The following is a 27,962-nucleotide window of genomic DNA, read 5'->3' as shown; positions in this document are numbered from 1 at the left end:
ATTTCCCTAACAGAGGGCAAGATGCAATTTCATTCATGCCTGATATTGATGGGGCGTACATTCGCCCCTTTTTTTTTGGCTGCACTGGGTCTTCATTGCTTTGTGTGGGCTTTCCCTAGTTGTGGCAAGCAGGGGCTACTCTTCATGGCAGCGCTCAGGCTTCTCATTGCCGTGGCTTCTTTTGTGAAGCAGAGGCTCTAGGCATGCGAACTTCAGCAGTTGTGGTCCACAGACTCAGTAGCTGTGGCTCATGGACCCTCGAGTGTGGGCTTCAGTAGCTGCAGAAGCAGGTTCGGTAGTTGTGGAGCATGGGCATATTGGTTTCTTTGGAAGTTCACAACTTGAAGGTTCCTATGTAGGGAACTTACTGTAGTGATGAAGCAGCATGTGAGATGTGAGATGGAGGTAGGTGTGGGTGAGCAAGCACCTCCACAGCTTGATTGGAGCTCCAGCCTGATGCTGTTTGAAAATGAACCATCAAGGATTAGCAAAGAGAAGAAGCTCTCCACAAAGGAAGACATCATTAAATGCAAAGGTTTGAGGATTAGCCAAAGTCGTTGCCAGCCCCAACTTTGGTGTCTTTCCAATTCTTTGGTCTTTCCAACTTTGTGGTGGGGTGTGTATTTAAAGGAATAAGCATAGGGTCGTTAATTGCTTATAGAAAAAAAAGAGTCTTGTTTATGTGCTGAGCGCATTCTCTTCCAACTAATTAGCTCAACAAAGCTGAACACAGAGTCATTTCTGACCCTCCCTAGGCAATTAAACATAAGTGTTTTCTACTATCTATAAGCCTTCCACCGCCTTCTGAATTGCTGCTGCCAAGGAGGGGTGTGCAAGGGATGTGCATGCATATAGCTCCCTTTCTAGAAAAGAAATCACGGTGGCATCTGGGGCCCTGGTTGTGACGCCTGCCTTGGTCCATTCTCAGCCTCTTATCTCTGCCTGTCTGCAAAGGAAAATTGCAAAAAAGAAAAAGAAATTGCAAAGGTCTGACTTGGTTGCCCCAGAAGATGTCCAGCATACTGGGGGAGAAAGAGCATAGCCCCCAAAATGGCAGGACCCCAGAACAGGGGTCCCCAAACTCCAGGATCTAATGCCTGATGATCTATGGTGGAGTTTATGTAATGAAAATAGAAATAAAGTGTACAATGAATGTAAAGTGCTTGAATCATCCTGAAACCACTCCCACTTCCATGAAACTGGTCCTTGGTGCCAAAAAGGTTGGGGACTGCTGCCTAGATGACTCCCTCCCCTGCCATCTGGGAGCAGCAGAGGTTAAATGCTAATGCTAATGCTAATGCTAAGTCACTTCAGTCGTGTCCAACTCTGTGCGACCCCATAGACAGCAGCCCACCAGGCTCCCCCGTCCCTGGGATTCTCCAGGCAAGAACACTGGAGTGGGTTGCCATTTCCTTCTCCAATGCATGAAAGTGAAAAGTGAAAGTGAAGTTTCTCAGTCGTGTCCGACTCCTAACGATCCCATGGACTGCAGTCTACCAGGCTCCTCCGTCCATGGGATTTTCCAGGCAAGAGTACTGGAGTGGGGTGCCATTGCCTTCTCTGAGAGGATAAACGGAGGTGGCCAATTGTCCTGGAATAGATGTGCTGATATTCCCAAGGTTCTGAATGATGCTCTTAGTGCAGAGACAGCAGGGAAATGCTGACAGGGCAGAGAGCGCCTGGGGCATCTCCCTGCTTCCCATGCCCCAAGAAAGGGTGACCAAACGCTCCTGTGTTCAAGAGAGGCCGAGCGTGATTGAAGACCGGAGTGACCATGGCTTTGACCAGGATGGATGGAGTGGTTCTCAAGGGACGCTAGCACAGACTGGTAATGACAGAAAAATAGAACACTTCCTCCCTTAGCATGGTGTGACTCAAGAAGCCTCAGAGTTAACACTTCCTCCCTCAGCATGATGTGACTCAAGAAGCCTCAGAGTTAAGCCACAACATGTTGAGAAAGAAGAAGAGAGAAACCCTAAATAGTCCAAGATTTCCTTTTCTCTGCTTGGTGGAACTGAGACTCAAAACAAAAATTAAGATGTTTTATAAAAAAGAAAGTTTCCTATCTTGCCATTGTCCCCTTTCTGCCACACATACACCAAGTAAAGCACAGGTCCAAGTGTCAGAATCTCTGGGTGTGAGGCTCTAGTGCTAACTGGCTGTTAATAGTTGTGAAAACCCATTTTGCAGATGAGGAAACTGAGGGATAGAAAGGTTAAGAAACATGTGGCTGGTCACTGACGGAGGCAGAATGCTAATTCATGTCAGTCTGTCCCCTAGACCTTCATGTTTAATAGCTACAACTCTCCTCTGAGAAATCTGTGTGCAGGTCAGGAAGCAACAGTTAGAAATGGACATGGAACAACAGACTGGTTCCAAATCGGGAAAGGAGTACGTCAAAGTTGTATATTGTCACCCTGCTTATTTAACTTATATGCAGAGTACATCATGAGAAATGCTGAAGCACCAGCCGGAATCAAGATTGCCAGGAGAAATATCAATAACCTCAGATATGCAGATGACACCACTCTTATGGCAGAAAGCAAAGAAGAACTAAAGAGCCTCTTGGTGAAAGTGAAAGAGGAGAGTGAAAATGTTGGCTTAAAGTTCAACATTCAGAAAATGAAGATCATGGCATCTGGTCCCATCACTTCATGGTAAATGGATGGGGAAACAGTGGAAACAGTGACAGACTTTATTTTGGGGGGCTCCAAAATCACTGCAGATGGTGACTGCAGCCATGATATTAAAAGACACTTACTCCTTGGAAGAAACGTTATGACCAACCTAGATAGTATATTAAAAAGCAGAGACATTACTTTGCCAACAAAGGTCCATCTAGTCAAAGATATGGTTTTTCCAGGAGTCATGTGAGAGTTGGACTATAAAGAAAGCTGAACACAGAAGAATTGAAGTTTTTGAACTGTGGTGTTGGAGAAGACTCTTAAGAGTCCCTTGGACTGCAAGGAGATCCAACCAGTCCATCCTAAAGGAGATCAGTCCTGGGTGTTCATTGGAAGGACTGATGCTGAAGCTAAAGCTCCAATACTTTGGCCACCTGATGCAAAGAACTGACTCATTTGAAAAGACCCTGATGCTGGGAAAGATTGAAGGTGGGAGGAGAAGGGGACGAGATGAGATGAGATGGTTGGATAGCATCACCAACTCAGTGGACATGAGTCTGGGTAAACTCCGGGAGTTGGCGATGGACAGGGAGGCTTGCTGTATTGCAGTCCATGGGATTGCAAAGAGTCAGACATGACTGAGCGACTGAACTGAACTGAACTGATCCTCTGAGAACAATATATTTACATTCATGAAATGGAGGGTTCTAGGTGACATGATGCAGGCAATTGCTGATTACCTAATCAGATATGGATAATTATTTTTTTAATAGAATCATTCATTCTCAAGACGTTTTTTGGGGAGGTATTTCAGCTTTTATCTTATTTTTAATTAATTTTTATTAGAGCATAGTCTGGGCTCCAAAATCACTACAGATGGTGACTGCAGCTATGAAATTAAAAGATGCTTACTTCTTGGAAGGAAAGTTATGACCAACCTAGATAGCATATTCAAAAGCAGAGACATTACTGTGCCCACAAAGTTTCGTCTAGTCAAGGCTATGGTTTTTCCTGTGGTCATGTATGGATGTGAGAACTGGACTGTGAAGAAGGCTGAGCACCGAAGAACTGATGCTTTTGAACTGTGGTGTTGGAGAAGACTCTTGAGAGTCCCTTGGACTGCAAGGAGATCCAACCAGTCCATTCTGAAGGAGATCAGCCCTGGGATTTCTTTGGAAGGAATGATGCTAAAGCTGAAACTCCAGTACTTTGGCCACCTCATGCGAAGAGTTGACTCATTGGAAAAGACTCTGATGCTCGGAGGGATTAGGGGGCAGGAGGAGAAGGGGATGCCAGAGGATGAGATGGCTGGATGGCATCACTGACTCGATGGACGTGAGTCTGAGTGAACTCTGGGAGTTGGTGATGGACAGGGAGGCCTGGCATGCTGCGATTCATGGGGTTGCAAAGAGTCGGACACAACTGAGCGACTGATCTGATCTGATCTGATAGTTGCTTTACAATGTTGTGTTAGTTTTTACTGTACAGTAAATTGAATCAAGTATGTGTGCATATACCTCCTCTTTTTTTGGACTTCCTTCCCATTTAGGTCACCACAGAGCACAGAGTAAAGTTCCCTGTGCTATACTGTAAGATCTCATTATCAATAGTGTATATATGTCAATCCCAATCTCTCAATTCATCCCACCCCTCTCCCCCTTCTGCTTTGCTAATAAGATCATCTATCCATTTTTCTAGATTCCACATATATGCATTAATATAGATATGGATTATTATTAGCAAGAGTCTCAAGGGCATCTCCTGGAGTCAGTTTACTAGCTTGTACAAGAGAAAACTTGCAGCAACAAATTCTGAGACCCTTCTATCAGCCCCAGCAAAACCAAGGAGACGTAATTAGATGAATAGCATGTGTGCATTCCCTCCTCCAGGGGATCTTCCCAACCTTTTCATAGCAGCAATAAGAAACTAATACAAACTGTTATGTATAGAAAATATCAGATGGCCTGATAGTGCATCACAATCACTTCCTCAGTTTGTTAGAAACATTTCCCCCAAGAACCACCCCAGGCATAAAGATTCATTATATCTGAGAGAATGGAATGGCTACCCACTCCAGTATTCTTGTCTGGAGAATTCCATGGACAGAAGAGGCTGGCAGGCTTTAGTGCATGGGGTCGCAAAGAGTCAGACAAACTGAGTGATTAAAACTTTCTTTTCCAGCCAGTGAATGCATTTTTAACATCCTTCCCTCCCCAGATCCCCAGGTGGTTCCGATTCAGGGGGATTGAGAAATATTCTACTGGGGTAACGGAGACTATGAGGACCTAGAAGTTCACTATTCAGAAAACAAGTGATGATTTTTGTAGTATGTTTGGCAGAATCACTAAGCTCTGAGCAAGTTACTCATTAAATCCTACATTGTTCAAACTGGAAAGGACCTTGGAGGGATGGTCCAAATGCTTAAATTTTTCAGACCTAGGAATGGAGTCAACAGGAGGGCCAGGGTTTCTAGGGAGTAAACTATCAATTTTGAGTCTGGATCAGAATTTAGTGTTGCAGAATAATTCCATTAGACCAAAGCAAAAGGGCAACATGAGTTCTTTCTAGGGTGCCATCTTTTATTTGGGGAAGACAATATTGATTTGAAAGCGAGTTTTTTCTAAACAGTTCAAACAAAATTAAAAACCCAACTCTCATGCTCATGTGTAATTATGGGGTTGCATACTTTCACATTATATTTTCCTTCTATCTCTTCTACCACTATGGATGTATCTATCATGTACGTCCCTGGATTTTAAAAAGGTTTTCTATTAGTGGAATTTTATGAATTTTTACAGCTTACCTGGGGTTGCTAGTGAAATGAAAAAGATGATGCATTTTTTAAAATTCTCTGAGCACTTTCTCCCAAAAAACGGAGATAAAAAATGCACTGGGATGACCCAGAGGGATGGTACGGGGAGGGAGGTGGGAGGGGAGTTCAGGATGGGGAACACGTGTACATCCGTGGCGGATTCATGTTGATGTATGGCAAAACCAATACAATATTATAAAGTAATTAGCCTCCAATTAAAATAAATAAATTTAAATTAAAAAAAAACTTTAAAAAATAAACTCATAAAATAATGCTAAGGTGTATCCCCTGAAAACACAGAGTGTCCTATGTCAGGCCCAACACCTGTTGCCTTGTGACAGATTCCCTAAAAGGCTCTGTCAGAGGGTCAGGAGCACAGAATCCTCATACAGGTTACAGCACAAATCCTGGTCGACCAGAACCCTGAAATGAGGCACTGTTCTTAGAGACTCCTATTGGACTTTACATTTCTGTGTCTGCATTCAGTTATGAATGTGTACGAAATGGCAACCCACTCCAGTATTCTTTCTTGGAAAATCCCATGGACAGAGGAGCCTGGCGGGCTACAGTCCATGGGCCGCAAGAGTTGGACATGACTGAGTGATCATGTGCACCTGTGTGTCATACATGTGTGCTTGTGTGTGCCTGTGTGTCCTGGTGAGCTAAAACGGTAATGAGAGATTATCATACTAAGTGAAGTAAGTCAGACAGAGAAAGACAAATACCATTTGATATGGCTTATGTGTGGAATCTGAAAAAAGTGTTACAAATGAAATTGTTTATAAAACAGAAATAGACTCACCAACATAGAAAACAAACATATGACTCCCAAAGGGTTAAGATGGGGTCAGGGATAAATTAGAGGGTTGGAAATAACATATACACAGTACTGTATATAAAATAGGCAACTAACAAGGACCTACAGTTCCAAATAGTGCAGTGCAGGGAGCTAGTCAATATCTTGTAATAACCTATAAAGCAAAAAAATCTGAAAAAGAATACACACACACACACATGTATATAACTGAATCACTTTGCTGTCACCTGAAACTAACATGACATTGTAAATCAACTGTACTTCAATAAACTTTTTAAAAAGAAAAGATAATGAGAGCATTTGGGTTAAGAATGAAATATATTTGTTCCTACCAGGCAAAATTTTTCAAGGTCCTGACCCAGGAGAGTCCCCTAAACATGACTCTCTAACTCCATGAAGAAACCCTAAAACTCTCAGCATTGTGAAGTGAACTTTGGTGACAGTCCCTGGAGCAGAAATACAAGGAACAGGGGATTGTCCCTGGGTGACTCAGGATCTCTTTTAAGTGTGTGTGTTTTAAATACACAGTAGATTTTGTCAAGATCCTGACATATTTCCCTTGGCAGGCTCCCCTTTTAGTTAAAGAAATCACAGGATGAAAGAATGACAGGAAGAATTCCAGATGAAAACATGGAGATTATCCCCAAATAAAAAAGGATCCATGATCAGAACTGATGCTTTTGAACTGGGGTATTTAAGAAGACTCTTGAGAGTCCCTTGGACTGCAAGGTGATCCAACCAGTCCATCCTAAAGGAGACCAGTCCTGGGTGTTCATTGTAAGGACTGATGTTGAAGCTGAAACTCCAATACTTTGGCCACCTGATGCAAAGAGCTGACTCATTTGAAAAGACTCTGATGCTGGGAAAGATTGAGGGCAGGAGGAGAAGGGGACGACAGAGGATGAGATGGCTGGATGGCATCACCAACTCAATGGACATGAGTTTGGGTAAACTCTGGGAGTTGGTGATGGACAGGGAGGCCTGGTGTGCTGCAGTTCATGGGGTTGCAAAGAGTCGGACATGACTGAGTGACTGAACTGAACTGAACTGATGATCAGAATACAACAGGTGCCAAGAAAATTGTTGTTGTTCAGTCACTAAGCCTGACTCCTTGTGACTCCATGGACTCTAGCCTGCCAGGCTTCTCTGTCTATGGGATTCTTCAGACAAGAATAGTGAAGTGGGTTGCCATTTCCTCCTCCAGGGAATCTTCCCTACACAGGGTTCGAACCCAGGTCTCCTTCATTGCAGGCGAATTCTTTACCACTGAGCCACTATTGAACTCTTCCCCACCCCACCCCAGAAAATAAGGTGGATAGAAAACCAACAGAATCTAGTCTTTTATATGCAGATTCCAGATTCCAGTTTGCGTCAGGAAGCACATTGAAAAGGCTTTGAATGAATTCATGTGGCACAAGCTGGGAGCCTTTTCTCCAACCTCATCTCTCCCCAGCCTCTCTTTTGCTTTGTGGTCTCAGCACCTCATAACCCCCGAGAACTTAAGTGGTATTTTAGACCTCTGTAATTTTATGTGGACTGTTCTGTCTGCTTTAGCATTCTTTTTTTCTCCTTTATGTATGACAAAGTTCTTCTCCTCCATCAGGTCCTCTAAGACAGCCTAGTTACTTTTTTCCCAGTCTGTATAAGGTACCCTCCCCTGTGATCCAGTGGGTCCCACGCTAGTATCTACCATGACACCTGTTATACTGGATCAGAATAATCATTTCTCGTTCCATTTTCCAATTAGACTGTGGGCATCTTGAGGACAGGTGGGTCTCTTCTTCTTTTTTTGATTTTCTAGTGACTGAGCAGTCAGAGCTCAGGCTGAAAAAGAATTTCCAGACATGTGGTGTTGCAGAAAGGAGCGAGTTTATTAAGAACAAAGAACAGAGATAGTGTGGGTGCTTCAAGCACCACAGCCAGCCTCCTGACAGGCCAAGGAGAGTCAACCATGTTCATGCATTAGTAACCAATTTTTCTAGCCTCAAGACAAAGAAAATTCCTGCTAGAAGTGTGGCATTAAGTGATTGATTAAGGCACAATAGCGTGTGTACTGGGGTGGGTATTTTTGTTAATATGGGTTCAGGGACTTTGCCAGGAAGGATTGAGATGGGGAGGTTGTCAATGGTTACCATAGGGCTCAGTCAGTTCCAGCGATGATTTTGGTCCTGTGCTCTGCATGTATAGCCTTGATGAAAGGCTTGCACCCATGACCTTGGTGTTAGGGGAAGCACACTGACTGAAACCGCCCACCCTGGCCAGGCACCATAGTAACCATTTCCATGAGCTGTTTTACGACAGGAGGTCCTGGTAAGGAAGAGTTCAGGAAAGGTCAAAAGGAGAGACCACATGTCCGACCACCTCCCAGAATCCTTCTCTCTGGCATCCATCTTGGCTGAACAAGGTGTGCACCACCGGGAAGGAATCTGAGTCAGAATGATTGGCTAAAGACAACCCGGAAACTAATCCCATCACCATAAAACCGGAGACTGAAGCCACATGGCAGAGCAGTTCTCCTGAGTTCCCTTACCCTTCTGCTCTTTGCCCGGGCACCCTTTCCCAATAAAATCTCTTGCTTTGTCTGCACATGTGTCTCCTCGGACAATTCATTTCTGAGTGTTAGACAAGAGCCCAGTTTTGGGCCCTGGAAGGGGTCCCCCTTCCTGCAACATTGGTATGGGGCTCCACAGCGAGCAGCCCAGTACCTGCCACACAGTGTGTATTCAGTAAATCTTTGTCAACACTCCTGTGGTAATCACTTGTGGAGCATGTGTGGAGAAAGAGTGAAAGAATACTGGTGGCTGCGTGACACAAACACAAACAAAGAATGAAGTGGGTTATGTGGGATGGCAGAAAGGGTCTATACAGTCCAGTCGCCCTGACTTGCCCCCCTCAAACCATGGAAAATTCAAGCCATCATAACATGAGTTATATAGCATGAGCTTTTGGTTATAAAGACTGAGTTTGAATGTCAGCTTTGTTTAAGGACTTTAATAGTACGGTTAAATATTCTCTGTGCATCTGGGTATGTATGTAATTACTTATATCTTCTCTTCTCCCCTACAACTGTGAATTCCGTGGGGGACCATGACTGTCTTGATTACCCATATTTCTGCTGTACTTCACACATATTTGTTGAATGAATAAAGGTATTATAAATGAATGTCATGGCCTAGCTGTGTAACTTTTGACGTTACATAATCTCATATAAAATCTCTCAATAGATAGATGGCATATAGATAGTAGTTAAATAGATGATTGGTAGACAGCCATGGCATATAGATAGGTAGTATAGTAGATAGACAGATGGCATATAGATAGTAGCTATATAGATTGTGTTGTTGTTTATTTGCTGAGTTGTGTCTGGCTCTTTTGCAACCCCGTGGGTTCTAACCCACCAGGCTCCTCTGTCCCTAGGATTTTCCCAGACAAGGATACTGGAGTGGGTTGCCCATTTCCTCCTCCAGAGGATCTTCCCAACCCAGGGTTCAAACCCACATTTTCTGCATTGCAGGCAGATTCTTTACCACTGAGCCACTGGGGAAGCAAAGATAGATAGGTAGATGGTACATAGGTAGATAGATAGGTAGGTAGATGGATAATAGAAAGGTATAGAGACAGATGGCATATCAATAGATAAACAGAAATCCTCATATATAAAATCAGGGTGAAAACTTCTTAGTCAAACTCCTAAGAACGCTTCCTGACTCTCCTCTCATAGCTCTCAGTCAATCCATGAGTAAGCTCTGAAAATTCTACTCAGAAATATAATTTCATCTCCATTCCCCCAACTTGACTATAACCATATCCAAGCTGACAGCTGCAAAGCTTCCTAATTCATTTCCTTCTTCCATCCCAGCCTCTCATAATCTATTCACTGAAGAGCAGCCAGATTGATTTTATAAAATACAAATCAAATCACAACACTACCTTGCTTAAAATCCCCCCAGTGATCTACCATTTTGCTTGGAATGGCATCAAAACTCCTGACCTTGGTTTTCTAAATCTTTCAAGACTGTCATGTCCTATCTCTTCTAACTCTCCAGCTACACTGTTTTTGTTTGTTATTCTTTGAATCCATCATGCTCATTCTCAACTGAAGACTTTTGCACTGGCTGTAATCTGTGCCTGGAAATGGCTTGATTTTCACATAGTTAGTTGTCTCACTCTTTGTCATTCAGATTTCACCTTCACTGGCAACTCAGAGATGCCTTTCACAATGACCTGATCTAACTAACATATGTTCTATATTTATCTTATGTTTTAATGATCTTCAGAGATCTCTGCAGGCTTGTAGTTTTATTTGATTTATTTATTTGATGTTGTCTGTCTCCCTTAGGGCTTCCTAGGTGGCACTAGTGGTAAAGAATCCATCTGTCAATGCAGGAGACCTTAGAGATGGGGTTCGATCCCTGGGTGGGGAAGATCCCCTGGAGAAGGGCATGGCAGTCCTCTTCATTATTCTTGCCTGGAGAATCCCATGGACAGAGGAGTCTGGGGGATGAGTCCATAGGGTCACAAAGAGTCAGACACGACTGAAGTGACTCAGCACACATGCATGCAGGTCTCCCTTACCAGAAGGTAACTCCATGGATGGGAAGTACGTTGAATTCATGGAAATATGCACAGTACCTAGAATAATGCTAGTAACTCAGAAATATTTGTGAAATAAATATATAAACCCCTACATCTTAGTGTAGTTTTGAAGGTTAAATGAGATAATTTACATAAAGCACTTAGCTCTGTGTTTGACAGATAAATAACATGCAGTAAATGTAGTTGTTCTAGTCATTTGTTACATTGCTTTAAACAAACAACAACAACAACAAAAAATCCCACTTCTAAGTTTCTGTTTCTGCATCAATTCTATCCAATCCTTTGGGAACTGGAGTGCAGGAGGTCGTCCAAACAGAACTGACTTGTTTCTGTTTACCAGGTCTGGGTGATGATACCAACCAGATGCTACTTATAGAGGAAAGGAATGGAGAGTATAGGGAGGTTCAAGACGGAGGGGACATATGTACAACTATGGCTGATTCATGTTGATGTTTGACAGAAGACAAGAAAATTCTGTAAAGCAATTATCTTTCAATTAAACAATAAATAATTTTTTTTAAAAAGATTATACTTGGCTGCAAGTAATAACAAGAAATTTAAAGCCATTGATTTAAGCAGATCAAAGGTTTTCCCTCTCATGTAGTAATATCTGAAGAGCACCTCTTGAATATTTAGCTGAATTCTGATTAGCACATACATGCGAGAAAACTCCCTAATGTGAAAGAAAGAAGCACCCAATGAGATTAGAGGACTCAGTGCTTAGTGCTCACACAGGGCTGGGAATCGTACCTCTTCTACCAGCCAAACTAGAAAGCCTCTGATTTTAGAGGCACTGGAGTGAGGACACAGAAGAATCTTGCCTCATAATGGGGAATGATTAGTCCCAGACCAATTTCTTCTCTGGTCCTGCCTAGAAAACATTAAAAGCAAGATCTGAAGGAGTCTTCCAGGGAATTTAACTGTTTCCCATTACCAAGGGCAAGAATAGTTAGAGGAATACAAATGATTTCCAAGGTGACTCAGTAGTAAAGAATCCATCTGCCAGTGCAGGAGATGCAAGAGAAGTGGATTCAATCCCTGGGTCTGGAAGATCCCCTGGAGAAGGAAATGGCAATCCACTCCAGTATTCTTGCCTGGGAAATCCCATGGACAAAGTCTGGTGGGCTACAGTCCATGGGATCGAAAAGAGTCAGACACAATTAAACACACACAGAGACACACACAGACACTCACACACACACACACACACAAAGACATTCAGCACCCAAAGAGGCACAGTTCACATCTGTCATCAAAGAGGACCCATAATGAAGGGACTAATTAATCAAAATTATTCCAGAACTGACACAGATATTAGAATTAGCATGCAAGAACATTAAAATAGTTATAATAGCTGTATTTAAAATATTCAGAATAAAAGTAGATGTATGGAAGATTAAAAAAAACTCACATTGACATTGTTGAGATAAAAACTACAATGTATGAGGTTAGAAATACTAGATGGTATTAACAGGAGAAGGCGATGGTACCCCACTCCAGTACCCTTGCCTGGAAAATTCCATGGACGGAGGAGCCTGGTAGGCTGCAGTCCATGGCCTCGCAAAGAGTTGGACACGCCTGAGCAACTTCACTTTCACTTTTCACTTTCATGCATTGGAGAAGGAAATGGCAACCCACTCCAGTGTTCTTGCCTGGAGAATCCCAGGGACGGGGGAGCCTGGTGGGCTGCCGTCTGTGGGGTCGCACAGAGTCAGACACGACTGAAGTGACTTAGCAGCAGCAGCAGCAGCAGATGTAGCAGAAGAAGATAATAGTGGACTTGAAGATGTAACTATAGAAACTATCCAAAGTTTTCACCTTTTTTCATGGAAGATTTTTTTAAAAACTCACCTTGACATTGTTGAGATGAAAACTACAATGTGTGAGATTAAAAATACTGGATGGTATTAACGGGAGATTAGATGTAGTGGAAGAAAATAATAGTGGACTTGAAGACACAGCCATAGAAACTATCAAAAGTTAAAGACAAAAAAAGAGAATTTAAAAATATTAACAGAGCATCAATAAGCTGTGAGATGGATTCAAACAGTCAAATATACATATAATTAGATTCCCCAAAGGAGGGGAATACTTGAGTAGGGGTTACAGCGTCAGGGTCTTTTCCAGTGAGTTGGCTCTTCAAAAAGGAAAAGAGGGTGGCAGAGGATGAGATAGTTAGATAGCATCACTGACTCAATGGACATGAATTTGAGCAAACTCTAGGAGATGGTGAAGGACAGCGGAGCATGGCATGCTGCAGTCCATGGGGTCGCAAAGAGTCGGATATGACTTAGTGATTGAACAACAACAACAACAACAGGGGTTACAGAGCCTAGATTTCAGAACTAATTTAAAATATTTAATAGTAAAATATGGGAACAGAAACTTGGGATAAGCAAGAGTAGGAGACATTGATTCCATCATTCATATCTATAGGCCAGCAAGTGTGTGGTTTTTAGATGAGTGAACCTATTTTAAGAGTCAAGAGCAGGGCACAGAAGCACAGCGCTCAGATCCCTCTCAATTCTCAGCAAGAGTTTGATCCATATCTGCTCCCAGCAAATCGAACATGTCCTTCTTGAGCAAATCATCCTGCAGAAACAGAACATTTCCTTGCAGTGCTTGGGCCACTCCTCTGATCCTTTGTTTACTGTCTTTATGGTTCTCTGTTAGTAAGACTAGGAAGCACAAACAGCAGTTCAGTCTCATCCTTTCCTTGTTTTTTAAGACGGAAGGTTTCTTTGTTTTGCTACACCATCAGCTGACCCACATCAGATATCTGTGTAAGGAATATTCTAGAAATTACAATGAACTTTTGCTTCTCTGTGGCTGTACTCTCTAAGACTGTGGCACTTTTGGGGTAGGCTAGGCTCTTCTGTGATAAAACAAAGTTTTAAATTCCAAAGGATTCACACATAAAAGCTGATTTGTTGTTCACTCAAAATCCACTCAGGTCACTCAACTTAATCCCTTCCAAGGTCACTCAGGGATCTGGTCTGCTTCCTTCTGTGGCCATCACACAAGGTGCATTCAGAGTTGCCATTGCAGGATACGAGAGGGATGGAGAATTGGACAGGAGTAGAGAAAATAGAGCATTGTCATATACATAGAACACAAGTGTGTTGAATGTTAATAACCTCAAATTCTAAAATTTTAAATATTATATGGTATTAATATAACAAGTGCTCATGATGACCAAGCCGCACACTTTTAACCCTCCTGAGTTCAGCACTGCAGTGGTGGACAGTTCCAAGCACGTTGTCAGTGTCCCATGTTAAGAGCCATAGGGTATCTACAGTCAGCTTTTCATAAAGTTGGAAAAGGATTATCAATTGATCAACTCAGAAGTACAGGAAGGTTAAAGTCCTTTGGGGTAACTCCCAAATAATGAGAGCCATGAGTCAGTGTATAAATGCCTAGGCTTTCCTATCCTCCAGGACAATTCTATTTTTTTTTATTAAAATTTGTTTGTAGTTTCTTTCATTTATTTATTTTTATTTTTTAAGCTGCACCTTGCAGCAAGTGGGATCTTAGCCCCCTGACTAGGGATTGAAACCATGCTCCCGGCAGTAGAAATGCAAAGTCTTAACCACTGGACCGCCAAGGAAGTTCTCCCATAGGAAAATTCTGTGATGAATTCTCCATGAGTCTTTAGGGTGTTCCTCAGCAAGACTAAACTGTCTATAGCTCTAGTTAATTTTTTAATGCACTCTTGATTGGCTTTTTTCCCTACCTAGCCTCATTTTTCTCATCCCTTCTCTTCTGTTTTCTGAAATCTCCTCTCAGTAAATGAACTGTACTCAAGTCCTTATCTTAGGGTCATCTTTGGGGGAAAAACAAAACTAAAATATATGGGAAAATAAATTTAGAAAATATTGAGTTACTTGTAGTTAAACATGTCTTCTTTTATAGAAGTTCTAGAGTTTTAATATGCTAATGTTTATTCTGACTCTTCATGAGGGGAATTCAGAACTTTAAGCTTCCCAAAGTTGGATTATAAGCTTTTATCCCCAAGGCCACCTGGAGAATTAACACTCCATGAAACACATATCAGGGATGCTTGATTTAAAGTTTCTACAGTTTTTTCTATTTTGAATAAAGAAAAATATTTAAAAATTTAAATGGTGTAGAAGAGTAAGAGGGGAAGAAAAAGAATTTTCAAACATATCAAAACATGAGTACCTTATTTTTCTACCACTGACAAGAACAAAATTGACTACCAGGCTGGTACCTAGCCCCATGAAGAAGGAGTCCTGTGGCAGGTCCCAAGGGTGGGCATTAGGTAGCCAGATATTCTCTGGAAAGCTTCTTGCAACTTCCACTGGAGAATGGAGCCATGTGGCCTTTAATGGAAAAGAGCAAATTCTTCCTCTCCATGCTAAGTTGCTTTGTTGTGTCCAACTCTTTGCGACCCCATGGCCTCTAGCCTGCCAGGACTCCTTTGTCCATGGAATTCTCCAGGCCAGAATACTGGACTGGTTGCCATTCCTTTCTCCAGGGGATCCTCCCAACCCAGAGGATCTCTTCCCTCTCCTGCATTGGCAGGCGGGTTCTTTACCACTAGCGCCAAATAAGCCCTCTCTTCCTCTCCCCTCATCTTTTAATTACTGTGCGGGATGGTGAAGTTAAACCCAGCAGGTAACAACTCCTGTACAGATTTCTGAAGCTACCGCATGCGCTGGGTAATTGTATCTGCCTGCAGAGGCTAATTAGCGTAATTAATCTTACCCTGTGATTACCCTGAGGAGGAAAAAGTTCTGAATGCGCAGGTGGGATCTGGTGAATGAGCGGCTGTGCCTGTCTCCCAGGGACAAAGAAACATGGGCTGGAGAAGGTTGGAGGACCACGGCCAGAGTCATTTACATGAACGCGGTGCAGGGCTTCACGCACATGCACGTGCTCCGTCGTTCAGTCATGTCTGACTCTTTGTGACCCTTCGGACTGTAGCCCACTAGGCTCCTCTGTCCATGGGATTTTTCAGGCAAGAATACTCGAGTGGGTTGCTGATTCCTTCTCTAGAGGCTCTTCCTGACCCAGGGATCGAAGCTGTGTCTCCAGCATCTCTTGCATTGCAGGTGGATTCTTAACTGCTGAGCCACTGGGGAACGCAGGGCTTTGTGGGATAGGAGAAAAGAGGAGAGGAGAAGCAATTTGTACAGGTCAAGCCCACGGTCTGGGATGTGCCCACCTATCTTTATACAGGTGTAGAATTCCAGGTCTCCTTTGTCTTCTGAGAGCTCCCTGAGGACCAGGGTTTTGTCTTTTACATTTTCCAGAGTTCTTTCATCACTTGGTACAGGGATGGGCCTCTTATTAACTTTGGATAGAGTAAGATATTTGGGATAAGATGGGGAGAACAAAAGAATAGGTGGAATTAGAGAAAGAAATGAAAATACTATGTTAGGAGAGATAGAGGGAGGTAAGTGGTTAGCTAGATGGATACTAAGTAGATGGAAAGATAGACTGTTATGAAGCACTGACCATGCACCAGGATCATGCAATAAAGCAGCTCCCATACTGATCTCTGTAAGGTATCTTTTTAAATTATCACAACAGCCCACTGCACACATTGGTTCTCAACTTAAAGATGCCTAACTATCACCAATAAACTTTGTTAAAATGCATATTAACGAGTTGCCCCTAGAGAGATTTTAGTCCTATAATCTTAAATACGATCTAGGAATCTGCATCCGTTAGTGGTCTAGGAGATCCCCATGTGGTTAGGCCTAGGACCTCACTTTGAGAAATGCTCTTCCTCTAATGAACAAATGAATGAATGAATGTGTCCTTTGAGGCAGTTATTTTAGTGATCAATTTCAGAAAGGCAGAGACTGAGGGGCAGAGCAAGTGAGTAACTTGTGCAAGCTCCCACAGAGAGTAATGGAGGATAAATAGACCTCCTATTTGCCCTTTCTACTGTAGGAGACAGGTAGCAAAGATTATGAAAGAGATCCTTGGTTATCTTTTCCTTAAAGCATAAACGGAGTAAGAAGCACAAGGAAGGATATATCAAATTTGAATCCTTTCTTCATTCATTCATTAAACCAATATCTTAAGCATGTACTCTGTGCCAGATATTGAGATTGTAATAATGAACAAAAAGGCATGATGCCAGCCTTTTTGGAGTTTACAGTCTAGAGTAAATAGATATAAATGAAAATCATTGCATAAATACAACCTTATAAATTGCTCCAAATATTTTTTCCCCAAATATAGTGTTTATGGTGTTAAGAAAAGATTTAACATGGGCCCTGACCTGGCCTTGAGGATCAGGGAAGGACTTCTATTTGAGTTGGTGTCTTAAGTAGGAGTCTGAGTTAACCAAATGAATAGGGTAGAAAGAAGCACACCCCAGACAGTGAGAAAAGCTTGCATAAAACTTTGGGAGGGGGCTAGGGAGCAGAGGGCTCGAAAAATGGAGAGGATGTGAATTAGGCTGAATCCTTCAAGCTGCATTTCTTAGGAACCAGAGTATGGTCTAGGCAATTGAGTAAGGTACATCTTCAGCTAAGAAAGATGGAGTCCCAATCATTGGTTTGGGAATGAGGTAAAGCAAAATTAACTGAAGACGAGCTTATATGTTGGAGAAATTAAATCAGAGGAGAACCTGAGTGGTCAGAAGCTAATCTGGAGGGTCCAGAAGAAGAGGTTCTGGAATCAGTTTTTGAACACATTGATGCCATTGGAAAAACCTGCTCTTATCTGATGCTACCTGCAAAATCCAGGAGTCCAGTGGAATTAAACAAGCCTTTTGAATGGCACATTATAAAGGTGGGATGAAGGTAAATTCCCATCAGTCCCATTGTCCATTATAAGGAGAAAAGCATCTGCTTTTCTCCTCTGACCCGGAGCCCGAAGGCCGTATTAGCTAGTTAGTATATAAATACTGAGCATGTGTGTCAGGCTGGATGCTAGGTATTTGTTATATGGCAGTGAACAGAGGGGCTTCCCTAATAGCTCAGTTGATAAAGGACCTGCTTGCAATGCAGAAGACCCTGGTTCGATTCCTGGATTGGGAAGATCCACTGGAGAAGGGATAGGCTACCCACTCCAGTATTCTTACCCACGCCAGTATTCTTGGGCTTCCCTTGTGGCTCAGCTGGTAAAGAATCTGACTGTAATGCGGAAGACCTGGGTTCAATCTCTGGGTTGGGAGGATCCCCTGGAGAAGGGAAAGGCTATTCACTCCAGTATTCTGGCCTGGAGAATTCCATGGGCTGTACAGTCCATGGGGTCGCAGAGAGTCGGATACGACTGAGTGACTTTCACTTTCAGTGAACAGAACGACTAACTCAATTCCCACCTTCTTGAAGTTTACAGAGAAATGGAAGTGACTTTCGTTAAGTACATAACTACAATTCTAATCAGTGTGATGAGTAATTAATCCAAGAAAGGGAGAATTTCTTTGGGAACCTCACCTAGTCTGAGAAGGCAGTGGCTGAGGTGGAGAAGGGTGTTCTGAGGACATGACATTTAAACTGAGACCTAAAGAACAAGGTTAGGGACATCCCTGGTGGCCCAGTGGTTAAGACTTCATCTTCTACTTCAAGGGGTGCAGGTTTGATCCCTGGTCAGGGCTTCCCTCATAGCTCAGTTGGTAAAGAATCTGCCTGCAGTGTAGGAGACCTGGGTTCAATTCCTGGTTTGGAAAGATCCCCTGGAGAAGGAAAGGGCAACCCACTTCAGTATGCTTGCCTGGAGAATCCCATGGACAGAGGAGCCTGGCAGGCTACAGTCCATGGGGTCACAAGAGTTGGGCACGACATAGTGACTAAAGCAAGCAGGGAGATAAGAGCCTGCCTGTCTCGGGGCCAAAAACCCCAAACACAAAACAGAAGCAGTACTATAGCAAATTCAAGAAAGACTTTAAAAAAATGGTCCACATTAAAAAAAAAAATGTCTTGAAAAAAAGAAAAAACAAAATTCATGAAGTGACTGGTGGGATGGAGAATGCACACATGTGTAAACCCTGTGCTGGTAGGTTCTGCAAAGTGTCCAAGCAACTGACAGAGGGTGTGTGCATCTACAGAAAAGAAATTTGTTGAAACGATAAAGCAAAAAGTTTGTGAGTGCTTACACCACATGGGAGCTTACCACCATGGTCCAGTGAGTGACTTTGTTCTGAAAGAAATGAGTGACTATTGAGAGATTTACCCCAGAGAATAGCAAGAGCTGGTTCATCTTCAGTCTCTAGGGTGCTACACCTCAGCAGAGCACAGGACAGGAATTCTTATTCCAACCAGGCTCTGTGCCTCCACTCAAGGGAATAGAAAGGATCCAATAGTGATAGGAAGGAAGAAGATACTTCCTAACTCTGAGCAAGTCACATCCCCATCCTGAACCTCAGCTCCTCCTCTAACCACTAAGAATTTGGGCCCAACACTCAGTAAGTATTTATTGAATCATTGGAGATAAATATACTTGCTTTCTGGCCTTAGCTTTCTCTAGAGTGGAGCTATTTTTCTCCCTTCTAAAAGGTCTCTTGAAATACAAGAACATCATTTAGAAATGAGATCCTGCAGTAGATTGATCTGTTCCGATATGAGATGAGAAAGGGAATAAAACCACATCCATTTAAAATCTAACTGAGGAACAGGAGAGTAAAACCCACTCAGTCTAACAATGAGACTGAGCTGAATTTTGTTGTGATTTTTTGTTGGCTGTTAAGTTTCTCAGTTCTTCTGAAGGGAGATAAAACACCCTCAAGAATAACAATGTGTTGAACTGGCAAATTTCAGGAGCATTCACACATGCAATTTGTGTTGCAAGTCTTTCCTCCCTGAATTGTTTTCACTTTTCAGTTGAGGAATTTTTCTAGTGGAGACAAATGAACCCGGTGTGAGACGAATAGAGGAGAAAGCAAGAAACATGGCTGGTGGCCCAAGACTCCACGTGGCAGAGGAAGAAGGTCAGTGACCAAACCCAACATCTGGCTGTCCCCTTGGCTCCATCCTGCAGGGCGCCCACTGGAGAACATCAATATAGATATTATTCTCTGAATAAAGGGGTGATGAAGTTTTTCAGTAAGGGATCAAATTGTAAATCATTTGGGCTTTTCAGGTCATGCAGACTGTTTCTATTAGTCAGCTCTTTGGTTGTAGCAGGAAAGCAGTTGTGGATACCATGTATGTGAATGGGTGTGTCTGTACTTTTGAAAAGAGGCAGTGAGCACATTTGACTCGTGGGCTGCAGTAGGCAAAGGAGGGGGGCACTTCCCTGGTGGTCCAGTGGTTAAGAATCTGCCTGCCAATGCAGGGAACATGGGCTCAATCTCTGGTCCAGGAAATAAGATCCCACACGCCACAGGGCAACTAAGCTCATGTTCCACACTCTGGAGCCCCAAGTCACAACTAGAGCCTGCACATCCTAGAGCCTGGGCTCCGCCACGAGAGAAGCCACTACAGTGAAAAACCCATGCGCAGCAACTAGAGAGTAGCCCTCCCTTGGGGGGACTAGAGAAAACCCCAAGCAGCACTGAAGGCCCAATGCAGCCAAATATAAATAAATAAAGGGCTGTGGAGTCCAGATGTGTGGGCTTGAAACTGACTCTGTCTTTACAGGCTCATGACCTTGAGATAAATGACTCTACCTTTTTGAAGCTCTGTGGCGGGCATTTGTTGCCTTGCATCCTACTTCTTGAGAGAACAAGATGATGGATTTGAGGGGGTTTTATCTGAGGGGAGGGCGTCTTACCTCTTCAGCACTCACAACCTAGACAGTTCTCGTGACGAGGACCGAAGTTGGTGGCTTTTCACCATGTTCTACCAGAGATCCTATCCTTGCTGGACAAAATCTTCTGCTCTGGACTTTTCCTATGACCTCCAGACCTTCCAAAGTCAAACCTGCCCCACGGCCAACTCTATTTGAGAGATGATTCCTGGGACTCTCTGTCTTTAGAGCAGCTGTCTGAGGAGTAGGTGATTGTGATCCTCACCCCCCAGAAGACATTTGACAACATCTGGTGACATTTTTGTTTGTCACATCTTGGGGGGAAGGAGGACGTGCTCCTGGCATGGGTGGGTGAAGGCCAGAGAGGCTGTTAAACACCCTCTGATGCACTAGAAGCCCTTCACAACAGATAATTAATTACCTGTCCCTAAGTGTTAAGAGTGCTAAGGTAGAGGATTTCCCTGGTGGTCCAGTGGCTAAGATTCTGCACTCTTGATCCCTGGTTAGGAAACTGGATCCCGCAGACCACATCTAAAGATCTTGTGTGCTGCAACTAAGACCTAGCACAGCCAAATGAATTTTTTTAAGTGTTAAGGCAAAGAAACCCTACTTTGAAGTTAACAGCTAATAGCAATATTTTCTTTGATAAATTGTTATGTTTTCAAATAGGGCTTCTATTATCCATTAATACAAAATCTTTGATTATCCTGGATCCCTAAATATCAGCGTTAGAAGGAGACTATTTGAGCATTTGTGGAAACGTTTTTCTAAATGTAGGACTTAATGAATTTCTCAGGTTCTTAATTTTCTCAGCTGTAAAGTGGGGATGAAGATGGAAACTGTCTCAGGAATTTGAGGTTTCCCCAGTGGCTCAGCAGTAAAGAATCTGCCTGCAATGCAGGAGACACAGGGAAACATGGGTTTGATTTCTGGACTGGGACGATCTCCTGAAGGAAGTCATGGCAACTTATTCCAGTATTCTTGCCTGGAGAATCCCCATGGACAGAGAAGCCTGTTTGGCTATAGTCCATAGGGTTGCAAAGAGTCAGACACTACTGAGTGACTGAGCATGTACACTTTGGAAGCATCTCCCTGCAAAATGGGGTGATTATTATTTTTAACTCCCCATTATTGAACCCTCATGAGGTACAGTACACTCAGCTGAAAGCTTCCCCTATTCCTCACAATTACTCTATAAAGGAAGCAGCAGACTTCATAGAATTATGCCCATTTTAGAGATAAAATAACTGAGGCATGGAACGTTTAACTGATGAAACTGCTATGTAATTCTCACAACACACAAGTCATGAGGTAAGGAGAAAGGAAGATAGACTTTGAGCCTGGGATATCCTGGACCTTTTTATTAATTAGCATTCCCTTAGGGCATAAGGTAACCAGGGAAATAAAAATAAAAAAGAAGAACCCTGTCAACTAAATAGTGAACCAATTAGATGGAAGTCAATACTAACAAGATTCAGCAATTCCAGGGGCCCAAAGACAAGGATTCAGAAACCTCTGCCACTTAGCAATCTTGTAGACTTGTGACCTAAAGGGAAGAGATGTGACACAGGAATCAATTCTTTGCCAGCTGATTAATAGCTGACTGTTTCCCGAGTAGCCCATAGTCCCATCCTATCCAGAACCAGAAAGATGCTGCCGACAGTAACCAGTTAAATACAGAATCTGCTAAGGAAGCTCTTTCTTTTAGGAAGTAGAGCTCCCTGTCCTACACAGACACGCAGTTTGCAAAGGGTGTTTTTCCTACTTCTTAACCTTAGCTACCCAAAGCACCAAGCCAAGAACAGAATCATCAATATCAACAGAGTTGACACTGGATTCCCTCACTTCTGCAACTGGAGAAGGTAATGAAGCTCAAGGGCAGTTTTTCAGAGAGCAGGTCAAACCCTCCAGTCTAAGAATCTTCCTAGACTCTTCTCTCTGTTCCACGACCTTTAGGCAGTCTGTCTCAAGTACTGATGGCATTACCTCTGCATTCCCTCCCCTGCCTAGCCAGCCCTTTCCCTCCCCTTGCCAACAGCATAAACACCCATCCACAATTTCCTAGAACCACTGCAGCAGCTTCCTAACTGGTCACACAACCTCACACTCATTCCTTCCAATCTACTTATACTATTTATACATGAACTCCACAGTGAACTTTCTACACTGCAGGTTTGATTATGCCATCACTCTATTTAGATGGTCCCAATACGATAGGATAAAACTAAACTTCCAGCATGAGATAATATCCTCTGAAATCTAGCCTCATCTCTCACCCCACTCCCTCTAGTCCCTATCATATTGAATGATATTCAGTTCCAGAAGCTTGAGATAATGAGATAATATCCTCTGAAATCTAGCCTCATCTCTCACCCCCGATTCCTCTAGTCCCTATCATATTGAATGATATTCAGTTCCAGAAGCTTTACTTTTACAGATGCTATTTCTTTATCTGAATTACTTTTCCATCCTTCTTCATGTTTAATTGGATTAAACAAGAGGTTTAATTTTATTCATTTTTTGAAGACTGAAATTAAGGGTTTTTAACCTTAATTGAGTCAGGCACTTGTCTCTGCATTTCTGTGGCCTTTGTCTTCTTACCTCTTGTGGTGGCTTAGAGCTATGTTCACAGATTCTTTGATACACCTCCTCTTCAGAATGTGCTGTCTAATTCCCTACACCTTGAATGCAGACCAAATTTGGTGACTTGCTTCCAGCAAATAGCATGCCGCAAGACTAATGGAATATGACTCATGAGGCTAGATCTTTGCTGCCCCCAACTGCCTTGCTTCCTTCTTGACTCACCCACTCTGGAGGAAGCCAGCTGCCATCTTGTGAGGATACTCAAGCAGCCCGAGGATGACAGCCAACAAGAGCAAGATCTGTCTTATAATTGGATACTGCAGTGCCAGACAACTTTTCAGACAGTTGCAGTCCCAACCAACATCTTGACTACATGCGCATCAGAGACCCTGAGCTTACCACACCTGAATCTCTGACTCACAGAATTTATAAGTATAAAACATTGTGGGTTTTTTTTTTTCCTTCTTTTAAAAATTTTTTTATTTGTTTCTTTATTTTTGGCTGTGCTGAGTCTTTGTTGCTGCATGGGCTTTTCTCTAGTTTGGGAGAGTATAGGGGCTATTCTCTATTGTGGTGCACAGGTTTCTCATTGCAGTGGCATCTCTTGTTGTGTAGCAAGAGCTCTAGGGTGCACAGACCTTAGCAGTTGCAGCTCCTGGGCTCTAGAGCACAGGCTCAGTAGTTGTGCATAGGCTTAGTTGCTCTGTGACATGTGGGGTTCTCCCAAACCAGGAATCAGCCACCAGGGAAGTCCAAAACATTGTGGGTTTAAGTCACCAAACTTTGGGGTCATTCATCATACCTCAGTAGACAACTAATAAACCTCCAGAGCCCAACTGTCTGGGTTCAATCCTGGCACTGTCCCTAATTAACTCTATGACTTTCAACTAGTTACTTCATTTCTTTAAATTTTTTTTTTGACCTTGTGACGTAGCATGTGGGATTTTAGTTACCCAACCAGGGATCGAACCTGAGCCCCCTGTATTCGCTGATGCCATCCAACCATCTCCTCCTCTGTCGCCCTCTTCTCCACCTGCCCTCAATATTTCCCAGTAACAGGGGCTTTTCCAAGAGTCAGCTCTTCATATCCAGTTGCCAAAGTATTGGAGCTTCAGCTTCAGCATCAGTCCTTCAGATAAATATATTCAGGGTTGATTTCCTTTATGGTTGACTGGTTTGATCTCCTTGCAGTCAGGGCTACACGTGACCCCATGGACTATAGCCGATCAGGTGTTTCTCATCTGGAAAATGGGGATTAAAGTTAACAGTCATCTCAGCATTTGTTCTGATTATCAATTGCTGCATGACAGACTACGCCAATACAGAGGGGTGTCCTTCAGCTTTCTCCAGATGAACAGAACCAATCGGATATACATACATGGAGACAGAGAGGTATCTTGTGAGGGACTGACTCATGCAGTTACAGAAGCCAAGAAGTCCTGGGAGCTGGAGCCCAGGAAAGCTAATGGTATAATTCAGTCTGAGTCCATAGGCCCGGGAACCAGGAACACCAGAGTCCAAGGGTGGGAGAAGATGGATGTCACAGCTCAAGCAGAAAGAACAAATTCATCTTTTATCTGTCTTTTCATTCTATTTGCGCCCTCGACAAATTGAATGGTACCCACTTTCACAGATGAGAGTGATCGTGTTTATTCAGTCTGTCAATTCAGTTTTAATCTCTTCCAGAAACACAGACATGCCCAGACATGTTTTACCAGCTATTTGGAAATCCCTTAGCCCAGTCAAGTTGACACATACAATTAACCAATCATAAGAGGCTTAAAACAAAAACGCATTTTGCTGTGTGTTTACAGTCTGGGCCAAGCTCAGTAGGGAAATCTCTCTGCTCTACTCAGCCTGAGCTGTGGCTACTCCCCTGTGAGCTGAGAATCTGCCTCCAAGATGGGTCACCATCACAGTTTTCCAGTCAGGGCTGGCTTCTGGCAGGAAGGTCACCTGAGGACTCTGGGGACCTCAGTCTGTCCCTGTGGAGGCATCTTCATGTGTCCTGGGTTTCTTCACAGCATGGTGGTTGGGTTCAAGAGTGACTCAATAGATACAGCCAGAGAGAGCTGTTTCTCTCATTGTGCAGCCTTGGAGGTCACATAGACTCCATTGCTCTGACAGTCATAAAAGCCACTCAGCTGCAAGGGGAAGAGACACAGACTTCATTTCTTAATAGGAGTGGCAAGCTTTTATAGGATAAGTGGAACAGGAAAATCCAGTCTAGTTATTGTATCTTATTGTAAATAAGGTAGCAAATGTAAAGTCCTTAGCTTGGTTTCTGGTATGGAATATGTATTTTATAAAAATTTGTTAGATAAATGATAAATTTACTTACATAACTTTTAAACTTGAGTTTTCTCATCTGTATTATGGGACATACATGAACTGGGCTTCCCTGGTAGCTCAGCTGGAAAAGAATCCACCTGCAATGCAGGAGACCCTGGTTCAATTCCTTGGTTGGGAAGGTCCCCTGCAGAAGGGATAGGCTACCCATTCCAGTATTCTTGTGCTTCTCTGGTGGCTCAGATGGTAAAGAATCTGCCTGCAGTGAGGGAGACCTAGGTTCAATGCCTGGGTTGGGAAGATTCCCTGGAGGAGGGCATGTCAACCTACTCCAGTATTCTTGCCTGGAGGATCCCCATGGACAGAGGAGCCTGGTGGGCTACAGTCCATGGGGTCACAAAGAGTTGGACAAGACTTAGCGACTAAGTATACAGCACATGATAGAATTAGGGAGACTTGTTGTGAGGTTTACAAACACACATAAACCATCAACACATGCTAAGTCTTTGTATTATTATTATTGTGACCCTAATGATTCCATCGGAGAAGGCAATGGCAACTCACTCCAGTACTCTTGCCTGGAAAATCCCATGGGTGGAGGATCCTGGTAGGCTGCAGTCCATGAGGTCGCTAAGAGTCGGACACAACTGAGCGACTTCACTTTCACTTTTCACTTTCATGCATTGGAGAAGGAAATGGCAACCCACTCCAGTGTTCTTGCCTGGAGAATCCCAGGGACAGCAGAGCCTGGTGGGCTGCCATCTATGGGGTCGCACAGAGTTGGACACGACTGAGGAGACTTAGCAGCAGCAGCAGCGATGATTCCATTCCTTTCCTCGAGGCACACATAGAGCTGACTCATTTTGAGGCTGTTTATGTGTGTTATGTTTATGGACCAATAGACTCCACCTCCAAGAGGGCAGGGCTATGTCGCTCCCTTGGCATTTTCTATTAATCAAGTTTTGCCGAGTATGCAGTGGACACTCAATTACTGCCATGACTATTCAAATGTGTATTTTAGGGGTCATATTAATACACACAGAGATTGATAGTGACTATAAGGTTATCTGGACTTCCCAGGTGGCCTTCGTGGTAAAGATCATGCCTGCCAATGCAGGAAACATAAGAGAAGTTCAATACCTGGGTCAGGAAGATCTGGAGGAGGGCATGGCAACCCACTCCTATTCTTGCCTGGAAAATCCCATGGACAGAGGAGCCTGGTGTGCTGTGATCCATATGGTCACAGAGAATTGGACATGACTGAAGCAACTTAGCACACACACATAAGGATATCTAAGTTCAGTTCAGTCGCTCAGTCGTGTCCAACTCTTTGTGACCCCATGGACTGCAGGACTCATGCAAACTTGTTTCTTTCTCCATACCCATTATTTTAAGATAGAGTAGCTTCTAATGGCTGTATATCAGCACAATGTCTTTATTTTGCCCTTTTTTCCTGATTAAATTATGTTAGAACATCTTCATTAAGGTCTCCAGACATGATATGTGGGGGTCAATAACAGCCTAATATTAGCAAATGCCAGGCTGGAAAAGATGAAGAAGAAGACACACTTCCTTCTCCTCTGAAATGTAAACTTTCCTCATCTGTTATATGAACTCCAGTGGTTTCAAATTTTGATGTATGATCTGAGACACTGAATAATCTGGTTATGATTTATTTGCAAAAACCAAGGAGATAAGTGAAGTGAAAATCATTCAGTCATGTCCGACTTTTAGAGACCCCATGGATTATACAGTCCATGGAATTCTCCAGGCCAGAATACTGGAGTGGGTAGCCTTTCCCTTCTCCAGGGGATCTTCCCAACCCAGGGAATGAAGCCAGGTCTCCTGCATTGCAGGCGGATTCTTTATCAGCTGAGCCACCAGGGAAGCCCTGAAAAAAAAAGAAACCAAAAACACAGAATAAAAAAACAATAGGCTAGAACATCTCCAGGCATAGGTAAAGGTTATAAAATAATTCATCTGGTTTCCCTAGATTATGCTCTCTTTGTACCCTGCTCCCCTTGTCATCTGTGTGTTAACATGGGAGAAGAGGAGGGGAAATGAGGGAGGGAGAGTAACATTTGCTGTATAAAGTCTGTAAAATCATTTCTCCCTGAAGCATGCCAAGACCAGGACTGTGCTTGGCTGATAAAGCATGGGCACATGCTAAGAATGTCTAAGATCCTTCCAGTCAAAGAGACTCCATCATTTTTATGATATCTCATGATCCCCAAGCAGCCATAGTTGGTAGAAGGAGAAGATGAACCATAACAAAATAAGTGTCCCCATGAGGTTATTCTTATTATTCTCTGAGTTTCCTTCAGAGTCCCCCTGTTCAATGAGTTGACTGGTAGAATAAGTACATCAAAGTTGGAACACTTCTGATCTGTCCCTAAATTTAATATATTTTTAGTCCCCTAGAAATGGACAGTTTTTTTGTTTCCCTCTTGAGATGATTCTAATATATGGGATTTTTAAAAGATACATTATAACCTCAAGGCAAACAGAAACAATCATCACTTGGTTCTTTTAAAGTTAAAAGAGCATTACCCAAATCTTTAAATATTACCCC

General features: G+C 43.0%; 1 long non-coding RNA gene across 1 annotated transcript in view; it reads left to right on the top strand.

The window, feature by feature from the left end:
• The window catches only part of LOC129637483 (uncharacterized), a 70,960-nt gene extending 47,422 nt beyond the window's left edge, over positions 1 to 23,538 (top strand). Inside the window, exons 2-4 of the long non-coding RNA XR_008707493.1 lie at positions 19,651 to 19,757; positions 22,297 to 22,380; positions 23,211 to 23,538. This is a non-coding gene — a long non-coding RNA (uncharacterized LOC129637483). The remainder of the gene's footprint in view (positions 1 to 19,650; positions 19,758 to 22,296; positions 22,381 to 23,210) is intronic.
• Positions 23,539 to 27,962: the final 4,424 nt, after the last annotated feature.

Source organism: Bubalus kerabau, chromosome 23 (assembly GCF_029407905.1).
Source record: "Bubalus kerabau isolate K-KA32 ecotype Philippines breed swamp buffalo chromosome 23, PCC_UOA_SB_1v2, whole genome shotgun sequence".
Classification (NCBI taxonomy): Eukaryota; Metazoa; Chordata; class Mammalia; order Artiodactyla; family Bovidae; genus Bubalus; species Bubalus kerabau.
This window is presented reverse-complemented; position numbering and strand designations above follow the sequence as displayed.